The sequence below is a fragment of the Thermobia domestica genome, chromosome 3, assembly GCF_964235325.1.
Source record: "Thermobia domestica chromosome 3, izTheDome1.hap1.1, whole genome shotgun sequence".
NCBI lineage: Eukaryota > Metazoa > Arthropoda > Insecta > Zygentoma > Lepismatidae > Thermobia > Thermobia domestica.
The window spans coordinates 274136922-274159509 of record NC_137456.1 but is presented as its reverse complement, the minus strand read 5'-3'; positions in this window follow the sequence as shown (position 1 = coordinate 274159509).

Here is a 22588-nt window from a genome sequence, read left to right as displayed (position 1 = left end):
TCGTGACTACCTACCCACTCGCTGTGATTAGTTCACCTGAATTCAAAACGATATATATAAAAAAAGTGTTGAAGCAGGGTTGGGAATATTTTCCTTCTCTTGTACGACTTGAGAGGCTGATTTCTTTCTTGCTTGACTGTACAATACACAATATGTTGCAGGTAGGCAGCTGAGGTCGGGCCTTTGAACGCAAAATAGCAAAAGAGTCACTGAAATGAAGGCGAAGCTGATCATCAATACATCATACTTACCTGTAGATATATTGCACACATTATAATATATCTTTGTTCAAATCGAAAGATCTACTAGGTTGACTTTTTTTTAAGCGAAGTTACTCATTTGTGGCTCTTGGAAAGAGAGCTCCGAGGAAAGAAGGTCCCGCAGAATCAAACAGGGAATCACATATAAACCAATTCAATGGGATATGTTAGTATGGCTTCTGACGAGATCAAGATTCAACTGTTATTCTTCAAAATAACTCTCTGATTGGGAGGGGTGCGGTGCAAATACCCTCCGTTACTGTGGCCAACTCGATAGTTGGGGGGTCCCAAAAATACGCTCCTGCGACGTAGCTCCAAAGAGATTTGTTACGGTATTGAATACTAGTATGTTGCAATACTCGAAATGGGTCGTATATTCCGGTATTCTATTTTTCGATACTTCTTTTTTATATAAAGTTTCATATCGGAGTCTTTCATAGTGAGACTGCACATGTAATGGGATAGTAAACTTGAAAATTCATATGCAAAATATACGCTTGTAGTTACCAGAGCTAGCATTTGGAATTTCTTGTTTCGAGCACGATTTATAAAGAGAATGTTTTAAAAACTAGGGGAAATGGTAATCCTAAAGAAGTGTAAAGAAAGGGAATGTTGTTCCTTCTATTTGAGCACCCTTACTTACTTGAATACAGAAACGACCAAAATCGCCAGTAGTTTTAGGTTTTGAAACCATTTTATTATTTCAAAACCGAACTTGAATTTCTATAACAGATGTTTGATTTCAAAAACTGAAAATTGTATGTATAACTGATAACTGATTTTGAGTTATTGTATTTTTTTTTCAAGAAACCTAAAGTGTCATGCAATGTGAATAGCACTAATTTCTAGTACTATTCTAAATGTCTCGGGACAGGCATGACAAATGTGAGACTTTCAAAAAAAATTCCCATGAACGTGTGCCATGTGAGTTTGCGGTATACAGAGAACGCTCAGACAGACATTTACAATTTATATAATTAGACAAGGAGCTAATATCAAAAAAATGTTTCGCTCCACCGGCGCTACATCTAAGGTTTGACACCATAGTTTGGAAGAATGGGGTATATAAAAACACCCTAGGTAGTATGTCACGTCAAATTGTGGTATCATTAATTTTCTGGACGCCATTTTGTGTTTTGGTCACGTTACTTTGGTCAAATTCGGGAGTCGTTGGCTTAAAATATGCATAACTTCCTTTAGATTGCAGCAATTTAAATAATGTTGACACCAAATGAAAGACAATGGAATGCTCTAACTACATTTTAAGCCAAAAAATCTCGAATCTGACCGAAGTCACGTGATCACGATTCAAAATGGCGCCCATAAAGTTAATAATACCACAATTTGACGTTAAATCTAAGATTTGACACTACAGTTTGGTAGAATGCGGTATATACGAACACCCTACGTTAAATTGTGGTGACGTCACGTCAAATTGTGGTACCATTAATTTTATCTATGCCATTTTGTGTTTTAAACACGTGACTTCGGTCCTGTTTAGGAGTCGTTTGCTTAAAATGTGCATACCTCCGATTAAAATGGAACAATTTAAACAATGTTCACACCAAATGAGAGATAATAAAATGCTCTACAGAAGCATGACGCAATCACTACTCCGTTGTGTCTTAATAAGTGCATGTGAGTTGATGTTTTTGATCAATATAATGAACTGTTAATGAAGGTTGTAGAATGTGGCCGAAGAGGAGTTTCTACTGGATTAGAAGTCAGGATTACATCAGAAACCACACCAATCCCAAACAGTGGTAGAAATATATTGCAAATCTTAAAAGTAAGGTGAATATCTTTGTTTATTTCTGACTAACACAAGGTGCAAAATGGCTTAAGAGAAGCTTCAGACAGGATAGCAGATAGCTTTTTGTGCAGGATTCAGGAATGGTGCAAGAACAGTACCGTTAACTAGAGGACACTATAAGAAATTGTCGGCTCTAGCATCGAATCATGAAGAAGCAGATCCACGCTTACTTCTAGATGCCGCGCCTGCATCTAAGGACCACAAAAAACTCGTGATTCAATCCCCTGACATATATGTAGCTGTACTACGCACTGCGCACTGCGCACTTTAGCGAAATTGGCTCTGTAGAATTATGGTTTCATAGAGGAGTAAAATATAAACTGCGTTACATTCCGATACACAAGCTGGCTGTTGATTTGGGTCTTAGATTATGCGATTTACTATTGCCCTTTCATGCACCGACTGGCTGTGACCACAGAAGCTCGTTCACAGCAATTGGAAAGAAAAGACAATTCAAAATTCTGTGTGCAAATGAGCTATATCAGAAAGGTGTTTGCAAGTTGGATATGAATGTAACACTCAATGAATATACTATTTCATCATGTAAATCATTCGTGTGCATGCTGTACATAAAAGTGAGAAGGCTAGCCTCAAAACTGATACCGTACATTACCTGTTATTCTGCCAGAAATGGCAGAAAAATGAGTTTCTGTCTTCAATAGCAGACAGTCTGCTACAATACCTGAAACGTACAAACTATCAATCTTACATCTGGAAGAAGGTATTCATTTCAAGCCAAGATCTACTATAACCTGGAGAACAAGGCTGGCGCAACTACGGTGGTGTTATAAAACCTGTGTGAAAGACAAAAAAGTCAGCACCAAATGGACTAACTGAACGTATAGTGTGTCACTGTTTCAAATCACGTTGTGTAAGTAGAGACTGCCCATGCATGGTGCATAATCTTTCGTGTAAGAAAGCATGTTCCTGTATGACAACTGAAGAATGCCAAAACCCACGTACACACCTATATGGTTTAAATGACTCAGGTAGTGATGAGGATGACATTTAAGAATTACAGTGCTACAGTAGGAATGTCGGTCTAGTGCAATTGGTGAAATTAAAGTGTAAAAGTGAATAAAATGATAAAAATAAAAAAAATCTTTTTGTAAAACATTTCATTACCTCTCATTAGATGTCAACAATATTTAAATCACTCCATTCTGATTGGAATTATTAACATTTTAAGCCAGCGACTCCCGAATACGATCGAAGTCACGTGATCACAACACAAAATGGTGTCAAAAAATTAGTGATACCACAATTTGATGTGACATACTACTTAGGGTGTTCATATATACCACATTCTACGAAGCTGTGGTGTCAAAACATAGACATAACGTTAAATTGTGGTATCATTAAATTTTCGGATGCCATTTTGGGTAATAATCACGTGACTTTGGTCACGGTACGGACGTCTTGGCTTAGAATGTAGTTAGAACATTTCATTGTCTTTTATTTGGTGCCAAAATTATTTAAATCGCCCCATTGTAACCGGACTTATTAACATTTTAAGGCAACGACTTCTGAATGTGACAAAAGTCAAGTGATCAAAACACAAAATGGCGTCTAAAAGATTAGTGATACCACAATTTGAAGTGACATACTACCTAGAGTGTTTATACAGGGTGTTAATGAACTATATCGACAAACTGTAAGAGGTGTTTCCTCACATCAAAATAAGATAAGAAGTTCATACGGACCTATGGCGAAAAGTGTATAGTTTCTGAGATAGGGCTGTCCAAAATCGCGCAAAAGCCAAATTCCAACAAGTTCTATTTTGAATTCCAGAAACTGTGGATGGTGGTCCCTATCAGCGGAAAGGAAGCCACGCATACGCAATCCAAAAGTGGATATTTCGTCAATTTTCAGTAGGCATACAGGGCATTCCCTACAGGGTGTAATTCGTACATATGCTCTCAATAGAGTTTTCAGATATTCCCTTATTTCAAGGAGGATCCAATGTAGGCAGGAGGTAAGCCTTGACAAAAAAGGACATCTACTGTTTCGGAGGGAAGTCGGAATTGTTAGGAATCGGAAACTTTATGTTTTTTTTTTTTTTTTTTTGTTCGGAATAACATGTAATGTTATTCGTCTCGGTATATTTCACGTTTTCTTCACTTATAAGCGTGAAAGAGAACATTACAGCATGCGTTCTCCCGAGTACGATCCTTAACACTTCCGACATCGCGCCAAAGGATTCCAAGTTCACTGCTATCAAGGCTTATCGTTTGCCTACTTTGGACCAATCATAAAGTCAGAGCATATCTCAAAATTCGGTTGATGGCGTGTCTGGGAATTTCATCCTGTATGGAATTCTCTGTATACCCATTGAACATTAATGAAATATGCATTTTTGGATTGCGTATGCGTGACTTCCTTTACTCTGATAAGGAGTATCATCCACAGTTTTTCGACTTCGAAATAGGGCCTGCTGAAATTGGGCTTTTTCGCGTTTTTGGAGAGCCCTAGCTCTGAAACTATGCACTTTTCCCCATAGGTCCATACGAACTTTTTCTCTTATTTAGATGTAAGGAATCACCTCTAACAGTTTGTTGGTATAGTTCATTAACACCCTGTATACAACCCATTCTATCAAACTGTGGTATTAAACCTTAGATGTAGCGTAGGTTGTGCCAATTTCGTTTCTAGAGCTCTTTCAGATATTAGCTTCTTGACTAAATGGGATACCTGTCGAAACAGAAGCTTGAATGCCCAGTCAGTACTATTATACATGCTACTAGTATGTGTGAGATCTGTAACTTTGTACTGAGTGACTTTAAATTTCTTACTTCTGTATATGATATATGTAAATATTATATACCGGAAAACTTCTATGTGGTAGAATTTCAATCGAAAATACCTACATTTGATAAAAATATTGTTTAGATGTTCCATACTAGTTCTTGGTAATGCTGTAGATGGGGAATCATTTCACGTTTCTACGTTTTAAACTTATATGTTAAATGAATACACTTGAATTGTTACTTTTATAGCCATGTTTTAGTTAATTTTCAGTTTTCTTGCAGCTTATATTTCTACATTTTGTTGTAAACAAAATATTGATAATGTGAAATAAAAACAAAATAATTCTAGCTGTTTATTTTTACCATTTACTACACTACTTCTATTAAAATTCATTCAAAATCTTGAAAACCTTCAGTTTAAACTTATCTTGTGATACGTCGAATGGCGTTTTATACACTATATGGGCGAGTGCATAAGTTGGGATGAACGGACGAATATATCAGTGCAGAGACCAAAACACATGACTTTCTCGCCATGTACATAGGGCCACGAAATTTGTAAATCCGTTCGTTCTGAGTGACATACACTACGTCTTTCTCTTTTCTTTTCTTTTTCAAAATGTTTATCATGGCTTCCGATTCTGTTGCCACTTCGCTTTCCTGAGAATAAAACACTTACCGAAAGTATTTACTTCTTTTTTCTTGATATATGCAAAAAAGTTATAAGTATATGTCAAGACAGCTATCAGATATATAATATTACGTTATAGAAAGACGGTATCAAAGCTTAAGTGTTGTTCATAAGAATTTATATACGTAATATTATAGCGTAATGTTGAGAGTTTTCTTTGCATCATATTGTAAGAGTCAATTTCTCTGGAGACCGAGAACAAGACGTCACCATCGTCGGAGGTCGTTGATGCTAAAAGACTTAATACTGTGACCTTCCATGTTGCTAAGAGACGTCACAGAGATGAAAAATTACATATACTACGGTTCTCTTCCATTTTGGATCAAGCACATGATTGATTATTCACATTTCACTGCATTTCAAAGGCAAGGTTTATCCTCAGCAAATGTTTGTCATACTGATATATATATACAGTATACCGTTGTATATAATATGTAGTAAACCTTCGATAATGTAATGACAAAAATAAGTTAATTTCCATGTGATACTGTTTTTGTATTACTTTCAATTAAATTCATAAGTGTATAATATTTAATATAGTTCTAAGAATGAAACAAGATTGCATGAGCATATTATACATAAGCAACTACCAGAAACAAATTGGAACAATAGAAAGTGTAACATGAGTAACTTCCGTGTATTATTTCAAAATTTTGAACAACTTAACAAATAAAGTTGAAAAACAGACTTTCAAGATGAGCGAGTTGCAGGAGCTAATTGTAGAGTGCGCGGGACAAACAGTATAAGTGAAGAAAGTTTTCAGGAGGTGATTTTTTTATTTTACCAAGCATAAGTATGAATCACTTATACTAACAGTACTAAGACGTGTCCAACTACTAAGTACCATTATTCAACTCACGTTTACAATTGACTTATACCACGTTAACCAGAGGTAGAGCGTGACACATAGATCTCCAATTTTGACTTATCCCATTTTGGCCAATTTCTGACTTATACTGTTTCTCCCACGCAGTCTAGAATTATAATAATAATAATAATTCTAGTTTAATAGGACAATGTCGATTGATTCATTTTCTATAGTTTAGTATTTTTATACGTACATTTTATAAACAATAGTTGTTACTGTACTTGTTTAAAACCCATTTTCATTAATGGTTTATCAATGAATTTCCTTCTTCCATAGTTTGGAGTCTAATAATTTAGTCAATATTTATAATTATATATTATTATTATTATTATTATTATTATTATTAATAATAATAATAATAATAATAATAATAATAATAATAATAATAATAATAATAATAATAATAATAATAATAATTTATTTCTACCTTTTAAGCACTACAAACTAACTTTGAAGAAAAAGACAGAGAAGGTTCAGGGACGAGGACCTCCGCAGAAGTCTAGAAATTGTGACAATTTTTTGACACTATTAAGATCTTCAGACAACTACGGATATGTAGGTAGTTATCAAAATAATGGAAAATCTTGAAGAAAACGCAACTTACTTTATTAATATGTCGTTGAATCTCGTTATTTAGCAGAAAAGCTCATATTCATGGCGGGACACACATGGATTTGACGAATGGTTTTCAGGGTAATATTGTTCCATTTCGCATACGACACTCAGTTCCGTTAGCGAGGATGGGAGAGAATATCTGCTCCGGAATGTGAGCTCCTGAATTGGCCACAGTTGTTGAATAATATTGAGGCCTGTGGATTGGGTGGTTCACTAGAAGTGACGTAATCCAGCCTGATGATGAAACCACGCCTCATCAACTAATTGGCCCAGTGTCACTTGAAAATTTATGTCATTGGACAAAGATATATGAACCATAGGATGCATATACATAAAATGATCACATAGTCGTTGGAAGTAGTGTGCCTTGTGAATGTGACCACAATAACATAGGAAATTATGCCCGAGAGCATCCCAGAGGCGCTGCCATGTTTCATGGTTGAAAGGAGACAGTTGGAAACACAATCTTCCTTGGGCTCCTTCGTTGCATAAACATCCGATTGTTGCAAATTAGGTAAAATAGGACTCACCGGACTACATTACATATCTTCAATCATCCACTGTCTAGTTTGAATGCTCTTGGTAAGGTTGTCGATTAAAATATATTAAATTGATATTAAACACCTTGATATTAAAATATACCACGTATGTTCAGGTTATTCAACTTGCATTCGAAAGCGATTGTCACAACATGATGTTCCACTGTTGTACCGTTGTAGAGCTGTCGTTACGAACCTCCTCTCAAATGACGACCTACAAGACGTATGGCAAGATAGCCCCCCATTTTAGAAAATTGAAACAATGACTAGGTCATTCGTTTGTACTACGTTTGTACCGTTTGTACCGAAAATATTTTCGTTGGTACCATTTTCCTTATTCGAAAGCAAATCGTTTGTACCGTTTGTACCAAAAAAGTTTTGTTTGTATTCTGATAGTTCTCGAGAAACAGGGGATGACCTTTGGGGGGGCTATCTTGGCGCCAAGATAGCACCCCCGTATCACAGCACAAAAATTTGAAATACACCATTCGAAAGCTAATCGCTTGTACCGTTTGTACCAAAAAAAGTTTTGTTTGTATTCTGATAGTTTTTGAGAAACAGGGGATGACATTTGGGGGGGCTATCTTGGCGCCAAGATAGCCCCCCCGTATCAAAGCACAAACATTTGAAATACACCATTCGAAAGCAAATCGTTTGTACCGTTTGTACCGTTTGTACCGAAAAATGTTTTGTTTGTACCCTGATAGTTTTCGAGAAACAGGGGATGACATTTGGGGGGCTATCTTGGCGCCAAGATAGCCCCCCGTATCAAAGCACAAAAATTTGAAATACACCATTCGATAGCAAATCGTTTGTACCGTTTGTACCGAAAAAAGTTTTGTTTGTACCCTGATAATTTTCAAGAAAGTGTGGATAGCATTTGGAAGGCTATCTTGGCGCCAGGATAGCCTCCCCGTGTCACAGTTCAAAAATTTGAAATACACCATTCGAAAGCAAATAGTTCGTACCGTTTAGGCCGTAAAAAGATTTATTGTACCTTGATAGTTTTCGAGAAACAGGGGATGACATTTTGGGGGCTATCTTGGCGCCAAGATAGCCCCCCCGTATCAAAGCACAAACATTTGAAATACACCATTCGAAAGCAAATCGTTTGTACCGTTTGTACCGTTTGTACCGAAAAATGTTTGTTTGTACCCTGATAGTTTTCGAGAAACAGGGAATGACATTTGGGGGGCTATCTTGGCGCCAAGATAGCCCCCCCGTATCACAGCACAAAAATTTGGAATACAACATTCGAAAGCAAATCGTTTGTACCGTTTAGGCCGTAAAAAGGTTTATTGTACCTTGATAGTTTTCGAGAAACAGGGGATGACATTTTGGGGGCTATCTTGGCGCCTAGATAGCCCCCCCGTATCATAGCACAAAAAATTGGAATACACCATTCGAAAGCAAATCGTTTGTACCTTTTGTACCGAAAAGAGTTTTGTTTTTGTACCCTGATAGTTTTCGAGAAACAGGGGATGACATTTGGGGAGGCTATCTTGGCGCCAGGATAGCCTCCCCGTGTCACAGTTCAAAAATTTGAAATACACCATTCGAAAGCAAATAGTTCGTACCGTTTGTACCGAAAAAAGTTTTATTTGTACCCTGATAGTTTTCAAGAAACAGGAGATGACATTTGGCTGGCTATCTTGGCGCCAAGATAACCTCCCCGTATCACAGCACAAAAATTTGGAATACACCATTCGAAAGCAAATCGTTTGTACCGTTTATAATGAAAAAAGTTTTGTTTGTACCCTGATAGTTTTCGAGAAACAGGGGATGACATCTGGGGGGGCTAACTTCGCGCCAAGATAGCCTCCCCGTATCACAGCACAAAAATTTGGAATACACCATCCGAAAGCAAATCGTTTATACCGTTTGTACCGAAAAATGTTGTTTGTACCCTGATAGTTTTCGAGAAACAAGGAATGACTTTTGTGGTAAGGGCTATCTTGGCGCCAAGATAGCCCCCCCGTATCACAGCACAAAAATTTGGAATACACCATTCGAAAGCAAATCGTTTGTACCGTTTAGACCGAAAAAAGTTTTATTGTACCCTGATAGTTTTCGAGAAACAGGGGATGACATTTTGGGGGCTATCTTGGCGCCAAGATAGCCCCCCAGTATCACAGCACAAAAATTTGGAATACAACATTCGAAAGCAAATAGTTTGTACCGTTTGTACCGAAAAATGTTTTGTTTGTACCCTGATAGTTTTCGAGAAACAGGGGATGATATTTTGGGGTCTATCTTGGCGCCAAGATAGCCCCCCCCCGTATCACTGCACAAAAATTTGGAATACACTATTCGAAAGCAAATCGTTTGTACCGAAAAAAGTTTTATTTGTATCCTGATAGTTTTCGAGAAACAGGGGATGATATTTTGGGCGGGGGGCTATCTTGGCGCCAAGATAGCCCCCCGTATCAAAGCACAAAAATTTGAAATACACCATTCGAAAGCAAATCGTTTGTACCGTTTGTACCGAAAAAAGTTTTATTTGTACCCTGATAGTTTTCGAGAAACAGGGAATGACATTTGGGGGGGGCTAACTTCGCGCCAAGATAGCCTCCCCGTATCACAGCACAAAAATTTGGAATACACCATCCGAAAGCAAATCGTTTATACCGTTTGTACCAAAAAATGTTTTGTTTGTACCCTGATAGTTTTCGAGAAACAGGGGATGACATTTGGGGGGCTATCTTGGCGCCAAGATAGCCCCCCGTATCAAAGCACAAAAATTTGAAATACACCATTCGATAGCAAATCGTTTGTACCGTTTGTACCGAAAAAAGTTTTGTTTGTACCCTGATAATTTTCAAGAAAGTGTGGATAGCATTTGGAAGGCTATCTTGTACAAGATAGGCCCCCTAATATGTACTTTTTCTATGCCCATTAATAAGTATTATGTGCCTATTCATGTGAAGTTATGTGTATTTAGAACTCTTGTTGTACATATCCAAATAAAAAAAAGGACTTGTTGGGAATAACGCAACTTTAAAATTGAATCGGCGAGTGGGAAAACAGTGTGAGTTCAAAATAAACTATTTTGAGTTAAAGGCGAAAATAATACTAAAGATGTAGAACTACACGTTGTAATGAAGAGCAGTACAATTTGGAAGATCTCGCACGTTATAGCAGATTGCTATAATGTCGACTGTGCATTTGTGGCATTAACAAACGAAAGTTCTTTCTTCAAATATCTCAAAATGCGTTTTGTGGACTAGTACTGTTTTTCCGCTCAACGATTCAATTAAATTTTCTCTATTTGTGCCCTTTTTCGTAAATAAATACCGTAAAACGAATAACAAAGTGTGTACAAATTCAGAAAGAAACTGGATATCAGAAATAATCTTAAACAAAGAAACCTAAAAGATGAAATGTGTAAGGGTGACTCTCATAACTCTGAATGAGCATAATTAAATGGTTGAGGTTGATGCACTGCGCCGACATTAGCAATTGTTGTAGTCTAAATGGCAGTAAGATCCTAATAGAAGCTATAATTCGGGATGGTTTGGGTTTAATGATCTTAACTCATGATATGTAGATACTACGAATTCAGTAATACTCCGGTGTAACTTTGGATCGTAGTGCTTTGTTCGCAAAACAGCATCTCTATTCGCTACGATAAAATCGTTTTCATAGTTTGATAGGAGAGCTTTCTTGAAATCAGAATACGTATGAAGACTACCTCGGATGGCTTTAAACCATGTTAAGCAAGGTGGCAACAAGATGTGCGGTAATAGTTTTAAGAACTGAGACTCATCTACCCCCATGAGCTCACATTCATCCTGAAATTTTTCGAGAAATGCCCTAGCGGGTATATCTCCTGGCACACCACTAAATTTTGTAAGCGACTTAACTTCGCTAAATCGCAACTGTTTACCTGTGTATGTCTTCATGCCTCTACTGGAGATGTGTTTGCGTCTGGATGTTTGCCTTACTCTACCTTCTCTTTCACTAGTTTCTGCACCACTCGAAGATCCATTAGATTCCAAAGTCGTTCTGGGAGGACGATCCGGTACCCAACCTGTGGCTGTAGGATGATTCGTGCTTTCGTTATCTTGAAATGGAGTTCCGGGAATACACCTTTCCTTGATGAAATTTATTTCGTCTTGCAATAGCTTAATATAGTTGTCATGGGCATTAACCGTTGATTCTAAAACAACTATTGATTCTTGCATTTCTGTGCTCCTTTGTAGTACTTTTTTTATTTTCTCTTCACACTTTTCAAATTTTTCCAATACATGTGTGTTCATCTGATTTAGCTGATGTTGAACCCGGTCCCATCTGTCTTCATTACATTGATTTAACTTCACTATTTTTTCGTCAAAGTTTTTAGCTAACTGTGTTATCTTATGGTCCAATTTTTCTTCAAATTGTTGTATTTGTTCGGACTGGTTCTTCATTTGCTGAGCCAAGTCCTTTAAAATGCCTGTCAAATTCTCACTAGGAGTCGATTCAGGATACACACTCTGTTCACCACTTATATTATTATTTGTCGTATTCATGGCCATAGTTCGATGGATTACTTTTCCACTTCTCAATAGGGTAATACTGAGGTCGCGTTGAAAGCTTGCCGTTTTTACTATCCTTCGAAACGACAACTAAACTCCCGGTGGTGAGGCACCAATTTGTAAGGCAAATTATGCTTTACTTATATCCTGGTTCTTAACTAAGTTAATCTTCAAAATAATTCGAAACGTTTTAACACTTTCTTAGTTGGTTTTTAATAATTGACCCTGAGAAGCGTACATAAAGAACTTTTCTGCATATTCAACCAGATGTCGACACCTTTATACAAACACTTATTTACTCGACAAGATGTTTACATACATGTTCATTTACTTACTACGTTGCTATAGTAACAACAAATCTCTTATTTTAGTTACCGATTACAATAATAATATCTCGAAATCTCTATATATCTTCCTTTTCTTTATACATAGTATTGCTCAACTAATTCGCCTCTGATCCTTTTCTGTAAATTGGCACAGATTGTTAATAATACATACAACGTTATCGTTGTAAATGTTTGCTCACCTAAACTGCGTCCTTCCACGTATCAGCTTTACACCAACTGAAGAAATTAACTGTTTACATCTGTCACATTAACGGCTCGAGAAGTTTGCTGCTTTCATAGACAATAGACGAAAGCAAATAGGCCATTGCTGAATAATACGTATTTACTTAAGGAAAAGGGCAGAAATAGAGAAAATTTAATTGAATCGGTGAGTGGAAAACCACTACTAGTCCACAAAACGCATTTTGAGATATTTGAAAAAATAACTTTCTTTTGTTAATGCCACAAATGTACAGTCGACATTATAGCATTCTGTTATAACGTGCAAGGTCTTGCAAATTGCACTGCTCTTCATTACAACTTGTAGTTCTATATCTTTAGTGCTATTTTTGCCTTTACTTCAAAATGGTTTACTTTGGACTCACACTGTTTTCCCACTCGCGGATTCAATTCTAACGTTGAGTTATTACTTAAAAAACTCATTTTTTATTTTGATATGCACAACCAGAATTCTAAACACATCAATTCACATGGATAAACATATAATACTTATTAATGGACATGGAAAAAGTACACATTAGGGGGACTATCTTGCGTACAAGATAGCCCTCAAATATCATCCCATGTTTCTCGAAAACTATCAGGGTACAAACAAAACTTTTTCGGTACAAACGGTATAAACAATTTGCTTTCGAATGGTGTATTTCAAATTTTTGTGCTGTGATAAGGGAGGGCTATCTTGGCGCCAAGATAGCCCCCCCAAATGTCATCCCCTGTTTCTCGAAAACTATCAGGGTACAAACAAAACTTTTTTCGGTCCAAACGGTACAAACGTAGTACAAACGAATGACCTAAACATTGTTTCAATTTTCTAAAGTGGGGGGGCTATCTTGTCATACGTACCTACAAGTGTCATTGGTCCGATAGGAAGCTTTAGCTTGAAAGTGAACGTGATACCTTAACACGTAAACTTGACGTAGTCCGTTATTGCAATTTGAGGTCACAGCTGATTTCCAAATGACTTTGACAATGAAAACAGTCTTCCTACATAAGCTGTGTCGCCCAGCAATGTACCTACATTTCTCAACCGTATTTGAGTCAGTCAGGGTTCTCACTTCCGATGGACAATTCTACCGAGGGGGGAATTAAGGAAGAGATCAAATTCCAATCCCAAAAGTACTTGTTCTAATTTGGAAACCGAGAATAGATCTTAGGCTCAAATGTTGACTTAAAACGTTTCCTGTAGTCTGAGATGAAGTAGGGATATCTCGACATGTTCCAGGTACTTGTGTGCGAGTTTGAACATCAGAAGGTAGACAGAATCTTCACTCAGGTCCTCTCCGGGTTTACAGAGGTTCTCGGATTGGGTTGGACTCTGCCAGACTGTGGTCAGACTTGCTATTCAATAGCAAGCACTTGGATTAGCGAGACATGAGATAACTTAAGATTCGGATATCATTCACTGCAAATGTTGGTACACTCTCACTCGCTACAATAATCTTTTTCACCTTGGTAGAAACTCAGGACTTTTTTTGGTGAAATGACAGTATCCCATTACCGTATTTGTGATATAGGTTCAGCGCTACTACCGTGGTGGGGAATCTGGTGATGATTTCTGATAAATTTTACAGATTATTTCTGATAAATTTTACTGCAGATCGGTTCAATCAATAGTCCTGCACAAACCCTGGCGTATTTCGCTGCACATGCTCGGTATTCATTTAGTAGCCAGGGAATCACAAATACTGAAATTGCACTTACAAAACAAAGTGTTCCAAGACGGACACGAAATAAGGCGTACATTGCTGTAAACAATGGGTAATGTTTTGAGTTAGCACGATACTAATAACGGATTCTTACACCTATTGAAATAATAATGTCCCTCCAAGGAACCTTCCCGAAGCAAGAAAAAAAAAAAAACACTACATTGCGTGGCGGTCTCAGCGCTGTCTCCCAGAGTATTCGTCAAATCGAACTTGTCCAAGACCGTGGCACATATTGGACGGTCATTCTAGAGGATTTCGTCAGAAACGTCCCAGCAGTGAACACTTAGCGTATTTAGCTGCACTGGCGTATATACCTGCAGCACCTTATTTATTAAATACAAAAACCTAGTTTACGTCTCTGACGCATAGTAACCATAAAGTTTAGAGTTACGCTGTAATAAAAGCAAATAAAATGATGAATGTGAATGTAATTATGCAATGAAATTACAAAACAGATTTAATTCAAATATAGAGCACACACTAAACGCATTATCATTATGTTTGCATTTCAGCAATATACAGAGTGATTGCGCATCGTTGACGAAACTTCGGAAGATGAATCTACAGGTAAAAAAAGAAAAAAATGTCATATGAACATTGGCTGGATATTTTCCTACATGGGAGGGAAAAGCGGGAAGCGTTTCTCATTTATTTCAAATTCTCAGAACCTTCTCGAAAGATGAATTAGGAACCAACTAACCGGCTAAACTCTTTTGTTTAGCGAAAAAGGCATGCTTTTCCTCTATAAGGATAATAAAACTCTTTAGCAAGTGTCCTCTGAGGATCGTCAGTACGGTTGCGGAAGTGTGTATGTGTGTTTGTGTACTGGCGCGACATCTTTGTTGGCAAAATGGATGAAAAGACAAGTTATTGGGAGTGCATGTGTTTATTGACCCAGCCCCAATCACAAAGAATAGAGAAAGTGACAAAGGGAGCCGGGAAAACTCCAACCCAGACTTGTTCCGGTATCATAAGTAAAAGAAAAATGTTGATTTTTTCAAATAAGTAAGAGAGAAAACATTGCTCGTTGAAAATGTTATTGTAAAACAGACAATGTTTGTATTGTTACCTATGAAATTGTCGGGAAAGATGCAAGACTCAGAGGAAACTAAATTTGTTAGGGAAGGGAAGATCTTTCGAATAGAATTCTTGGCCATACGACTGACTCTGCATGAGTGTTATTGCTTTATGAAGGTTTTCTAGGATTTCCACCAGTAAGCAGTTTATTGCAGGCAGATAAAAGAATTTCAAGTTCATCTTGAAGCTGTTCTGTTTAATGTCTCACCAAGTCTAGACTCATGATAGATACACTTGTGGGGAAAAGACATTTCTGTCTACTGTAATATATCGCAGAACCGAGAATAATTCCTGTAAGTTATGAAGAGGTTATTGAAACGTTTGGGGAAGAACAGGACTGTCCGCGTCCGAATCTGGGAGTGTCCCTAAAAGGGAGGGTTTTTGTCCATAAGAAAACGTATATTTTTGCTGGGACAAAAAACTCTGTCCGTATTATAGAGGTGTCCCTTATTGAGAGGTGTCCGTTAAGGAAGATTTCGTGGTACTATCTAATTACATATTATAATTGTGATGGGGAATGTTCGAATTACTCAAACAAAAATTGTTCCTATTATTCAAACCGAAAGTGTTCTGTATGTTTCTTTTTAAAATATAGTAATATTAATAATAATAACAACAACACACTATGTAAAAGACAAGAAGAAAAAATATATTTTATAATTTCTTTTAACATTTTGTCACTTAGTGATGTGTGGGTGAAAAGAAAGAAAGAAAGAAAACCACGTTGCTCGAAAGGAGTGTTCTGATTGCGTCATTTAATGAATACATCCATCACTGAAGATAAGATGCTTCCAGAGTGACAGCGAGATGATGCTGCCTTCAAACTAATATTTCCATTCTTCTGGCGCTACAACACCTCGTTAAATGACGAACGAATTTCTATTACATTTTAATTTGCATATAAATAAATAAAATCAGAAGAAAATACAGTTTTCATGCATTTCATTTGTGCGACTAAAGAATGTGAGTATTTATTTATACATGACTGTTAGTTTGAGCTACATTTTCAAAGTGTTTATTTTTCTTTTCAAATCAGTATTGATTTACATGAGTGTTTTAAAGACAGATAGGATGCTATAGAGCAGTGGTTCCGAACTTTGTTTTCTGGTGTTCCCTTCTCCATGAGCACTGCACTTTTTTCCTCCTAGTTGGCACTCGTTAGTCTGATCCCTTTCGCGTTTTCACATGCAGTATTGACTTCTTAATTTTTTATTATTATTATTATTACTATTATTATTATTATTATTATTAATAATAATAATTATAATAATAATAATAATAATAATAATTGTCCTGTTCCACTTCATACCTTTAGCAGCTGTTTATTAGTTCACATTACATACCTGTTGACATCATTTAAATCTTATAAATCCTGGTACAACAACACAAAACACAAAGCAGTTTCCGATATAGCAGGGCAAAGATGAAGAAATAAGCAACAAACTGAGTTAGGTGCAATCCCGCGACGATGAGCCTTTTCTAATACGGAGATTGTGCCTGGTTTAGTCCTTGGAACACCAGACAACGCAGAGTTGTCAAGGTTTTTAGAAAAGGTTGATTTGTTCTTGACAAAGAAGGGATTTCTCAAATGTGTTTATAGACCACAACGCCATACACACGTTTCAATTATGACGAACCTCCTAGAGGGAAAGGGTTCACGGTTTATATGCATGATGACTAAGTTTATTCCCTTTTTAAATAAATATTTCTAAAGAAAGTGAAGTAGCCAAACATAAAGAATAATATTTGTATTTTAACTAAATTTGATTCAAAATATAAGTACAACAGACTATGATTCCATTCTCTAGCTGAATAGTCAGTGTCCAACATTTTAATCTTAGAATTCAACGGAGTTTGATAACTATGTTTGGATTTACAGTATTATACAAAAGTTAAGTTATAATTACAAAATTAAGAGCGAAACAGGTTTCTGTAATAATAGTCGGAGCCATGAGTTTGAGGAAGAAGATAAGTGATTTACAAAGTAAAGTAAAAAGTTAATAGGTTGCATAATTGTATACATCGACATACATAGCATAAGTAATAGGTTAAATTTTATTTACTGAGTATATACTTGGGAAGAGTTAATAATTATGTATATTTATTTCTATTACATTGCAATCATTATGAATGCCCTCTTTTATTTCTTTTCTTCTGGCCATTCATCGTGACACAAGTAGACATTTATTATGTTTGTATCAATCGGAATTCGATTGGAATTTAGTACAGCGCTTCTTTGAGGACCGAGGCTATATGAGAAGAGGGCCTACAGTTTAACGTTAAATCCGAACAACATGAGCTACTGTTGGAAATCCAACCAGGATCACTCACGCCAAAGGCAGGGATGCTAATCATATAACCATTAGGGAGTTCTGCGTTTGTAAAAGTATATACTCCCTTCACAGACTATTTCTTACGCTGTAGACATAAATGCGAGACACGCCAACGAAAGTTAACTTGCACATGCAACAAATAATACAGTATAATAAACTCTGCTATACTAAAATATGATCCCGCGATTAAAAAGAAATATTTTATTATAGGCAACCAACATTCCTTTGTTACTGTGCGGGTTGCATAGAAACTAAGAGTTTTAGATTTTAAACGGGAAATAAATAGCAATCGTTAGTCATAAAGATGCTAACGGATTTACTCCATTAACGAGAGTGGCAGAGATAACCGCTCTAGCTACCTATTGTAAAAACAATTCAAAAAAGTCGCTTTCGTTGAAGAACTATCGTGTGGAATAACGACGTATGGGCGTACTAACAGTACAATTTTAACAGTGCCCATTACATGATCCTAATCATAACTAGGTATGCAAGTATTGCAAATTTGGAGGAACCTATCAACCTTTATTCATCGAAATTTTTAAGTGCATCAGTTTTCGGGAACGAACACGAAATGCAAATAGTTTAATTTAGAAATCAAACGAAAAGCATAATGACTTTGAAAAATGGTGTTTGCAGAACAAAACGAAAGAGCTTCGCCCTATTTATAATGCGAAAAATTCTATTTTCCCTTGTTTATAATGAGCCAAATGCTTTTCGAATGTTAAATCTATGAGCATCAAGTTTTTCTGTGATAATTCCTCAATGGCATGTATGATCGGGACATGCAGTCCCTTACGACACTCAGCGCTAGTTCTCGAATTACCATGTCAAATTTGGTTAAAAATGGTTCAGGCATCTCGAAGGAATATCCGGACAAACGAATGCCTTAGTCGAGTAAAGAGAAGCTTCTCTCCAATAATAATATATTTTTTTATATTAGAATAGCAAAGACATACACATGATATTGAAGTTTATTTCCAGCATAATTGTTAACCTTGTCCGTTTGAAACCAGGTAAAATATATACAGGCTAAGTCAGAGGTAATATACATATTTCATAACCTGGTAATGGATACCAATTATTATTAATATTAAGGGCCAGAATTGTACAAATTTAAAATTACAAATGTAATAATGGCTTATAATCATATTACCACTAGTAACTTAATCCCTGTATCGCACTGAACTACATCACGAAAATAATCGGAAATATTGAAAATATTGTTTATCTTATAGCAGACATTCATGTTTCTTATTAACTGCACACATGGCAAAGTCTTACAATATAAATCATGGGGAAAGTCAGCAACTTCTTCCCGTATTCTGCACGTCTAATGATCCTATACATTAACGTTGCAGAGTTAAATCTTGTACGCATGATTTTAATGAACTCCATGAAAACAAATTAACTGCACTTGGGTTTAAAGATGGGAGGTTGAACCATCTGTGTTTCTTGTTGTCCTATACAATCTATGTCCAAACAATTGTTACAATGAATAATATATGGTGGAGGGCAATTCTTCTGGAAGCAGTCTCACATTTAACTCGAGCCCGTAATTCTTCTTTTAGACGATTTATTCCGATTTGTAATATTATTAATTGAAATTGCTTCAATTAGTCAGACTGACATTACTTAAACTGTAACTCTGACTTTAACGTCTTTCTCCAAGATCGCACTCCTCCATTACACACAATATGGCACTCGATGTGCACATAATGTTGCCGTTCAATATGAACCAATCCTCATACGACTGATAGTCTAGGAACCAACTTGACAAAAGTGCTATCCTTTTCAAGTTTAAGGGCAAATCATGTAACAATTTCGTATCCGATAATTTTTGAGTATATACCCATCACAAAAATACCGGATGCCAGAAAAAACGCCTCATAGGAGGGGAGGGGAACGGGAATAAATTTTAGCCGTTTCTATTACTTACTATAACTACGTAACTATTGGAGCTATAACATCCAACCTTCTTTCATTTCTACGATTTAATTCTAGTGCATTTTTGAGCTAAATGTAATGGTTTTCTTGCTATTTTTCCTAGTTTCGGTTGCGCGTGACGTCAGATTTTTAGCCACCGATTCTTTACAAGATGGAACTCGGAGAAATGTTTCGTCTAAAAGTTTTTCGTTATTTTATGCTCTTTCAAAAAATGTATACTTATATTAGTGTAGGATTAATATTGCCTGAGTTACAAGTGACTTCATTCTGTCGTGTGCGGAACTGATCATGGTGAGGTTGAAAAGTTTTATCCCAGTTCACCACCTTTGCCACAATTATCTGAGAATGAGAAGAGAGGTAATGGCTTATCAGGCTCCATTTGGATGCGACATAACGTCATATCCAGTTGTATTATTAAATATCAAGAACTGTCTACTTACTCATCTCAGAAAACTCTGACCTTTTATTTTCCTTAGGACAGATTTCTTTACCAGCAAGCACTGTTGAATCTGCAGAACTGTTTTTCACAAAGCTCCTCAAGGCTAATGCGAAGATCTGTGATGAAGCTAGGTTCCTACTTTTAGGATAATACAGCTTGGAGAAATTTCCTCCAAATAATGATGCTTTGAAACAACATACAAAGATATCCCATTACCAAACAGCAATTTGGAAAATGTTGAGAAGTGTGAGATCTATCTACCAAGGCCAGAAGATTCCCTATGGTACTTGGAGGACCAAACACTCTTTTGAAAACACTTGGAGATATTTCCAATGCTCGTTTAGAGATTACCATGTGCATCTGTCAGAAACTTGAGTGTGTAAGTTTCAAATGCAAATGTAAGAATCGCGGTTTCTTTTGCACTCCAATGTGCAGTTGTTCGAGCGAGTATAAAAATTCAATATCAGTTAATGAACAGAGTGATGAAGAAGACGGAATGATGCATTAAAGACATCACAAATTTGTTTATCTTTTTCGAGATATAAAGTTAACCAAGAAAGTTCTGTCTTTTTTGTGGAGGTCTGTGTTCAATTGGCCCTCACACCGTGAGTTGAATGCGAATGCAGATAAGGCGAATGATAGTTGTTGGTTTGAGTATATCCAATATACTATCTAATTGTGGCAATTCAATTATATCGTGAACTTGAATAAGGACAGAGTGAACATGGGACCTCCGCACAGAACGTTATAAGGGCGTGTATATTGTACGAGTTCAAACTGGGATCAAACGCTGCTGCAGCGGGGCGGAAGATATGATAGGCCTTTGGTGAGGGTGTCGTGACTACGCGGACAGTGCAGCGGTGGTTTAACAAGTTTAAGGACGGTGCCGAAACACATGAAGACGCACTACTTGCCAGAAGACCAACACATGTACAAAATGAAGATCTTCATGCAGCAATTGTGGCGAACAGTGGCCAGACATCTGAGGACCTGAGACTACAATTCAGTTTGAGTTGAGAAACCATTCGTCAGCACCTCCATCAACTTGGGAAGCATTACAAGTGGGGTCGATGGGTCCCACATAATTTGACTCCCGGCCAGAAGGGAACGCTTGCAGATATCTGTATTTCTTTGCTGTCTCGTCTTAGGGGGAAGCCACTTCTGGACAGGTTGTTGACATGTGATGAGAAGTGGGACCCGTACGAAGCTCTACGAGGCTGCCATCATTGGTTAGCATCCCATGAAAAGGTTCCAAAACAGCCGAAACCAGCACTGCACTAGAAGAAGGTCCTTCTGTGTGTTTGGTGGACTGCTTGCGGCATCGTGTATCGGGAACTGCTACCAGCTGGAAAGAGCATCAATACGACTTCGTACTGTCAGCAGTTGAGCTGTGTTCAAGAAAAACTCAAAAGTATGGAGCCACTTCTGAATCGCAAAGGGGTCGTCCTGTTACAGGACAACACTAAGCCCTACGTGGCTAGGATGACCGGGACACCATTCTACGCCTTGGATGGGAAACACTATTGTATCCAGCATACTGCTCGGGCATTGCACCGTACGATTATTAGCTGTTCCATTCCTTGGACAATCATCTTAGAGGACGACAATTCATATCCGTAGTAGAGTTGCAAAATGCACTTGATACTTTCTTCGCTTCACTGCCCACCCAGTTCTACCGCGATTTAATCCATGGCCTTCTAGAACGTTGCCAGAAGGTCGTAGATGTTGATAAGGACTATTTTTGATCTTCCAGGTACGTCTTAGGAGACATATCGATGTCAAAAAGTGGTGGATAAAAAAGCGACATAACTTTCTTGGTTACCTTTATATAAGCCTGCCATATTATTTTTAAGAGAATACGGGACACATTCGATTTCCCTCTCCAAACTTTCCAACACAATCCAAAGAATTTTTCTTTCTTCGTTCCCTGCAATTAATTGTACGTAGTGAAGGATTCTTTTTCAACCTACAAAAGAATCGCCTTAAACTAAATATGACTTATAAAAGTGCTTTACCGAAAAAACATGAAAATAATCTCATTTTATTTAAATTAGTGATACAATCTACTTTCAATATGCTTTGTGTATCTAGTAATATTTATTTACATGGTTGCATTTGCCAAAATTACGTTTGTCAGTTCAATCTGACCAAAATTTGGCTGATTTTTCTCCTTGTGTCGTGTATAATTGTCAAGACTGGATTTACATATTTCTAAGCTCTAGACCCCGCCAAGTGGACTTTGTGGTGGACAAACACCGTGTGTGTGAGTTTCCTAGGGGTTCTCGCGTTTCCTCCCATTTTCTTCATTCCACCATTTCATTCATTACTCATCATCACCGTCTCCTTTAGCCTAACCGGCATAACCGTGGGAAATAAAACTCAAAGATTTCTTTTTTAAGCCCTAGACCAAAGCACAATTCTGTGGTCCAAGTCTCAAAAATATTATTTATAATTCTTTTTAACTTATCTAATG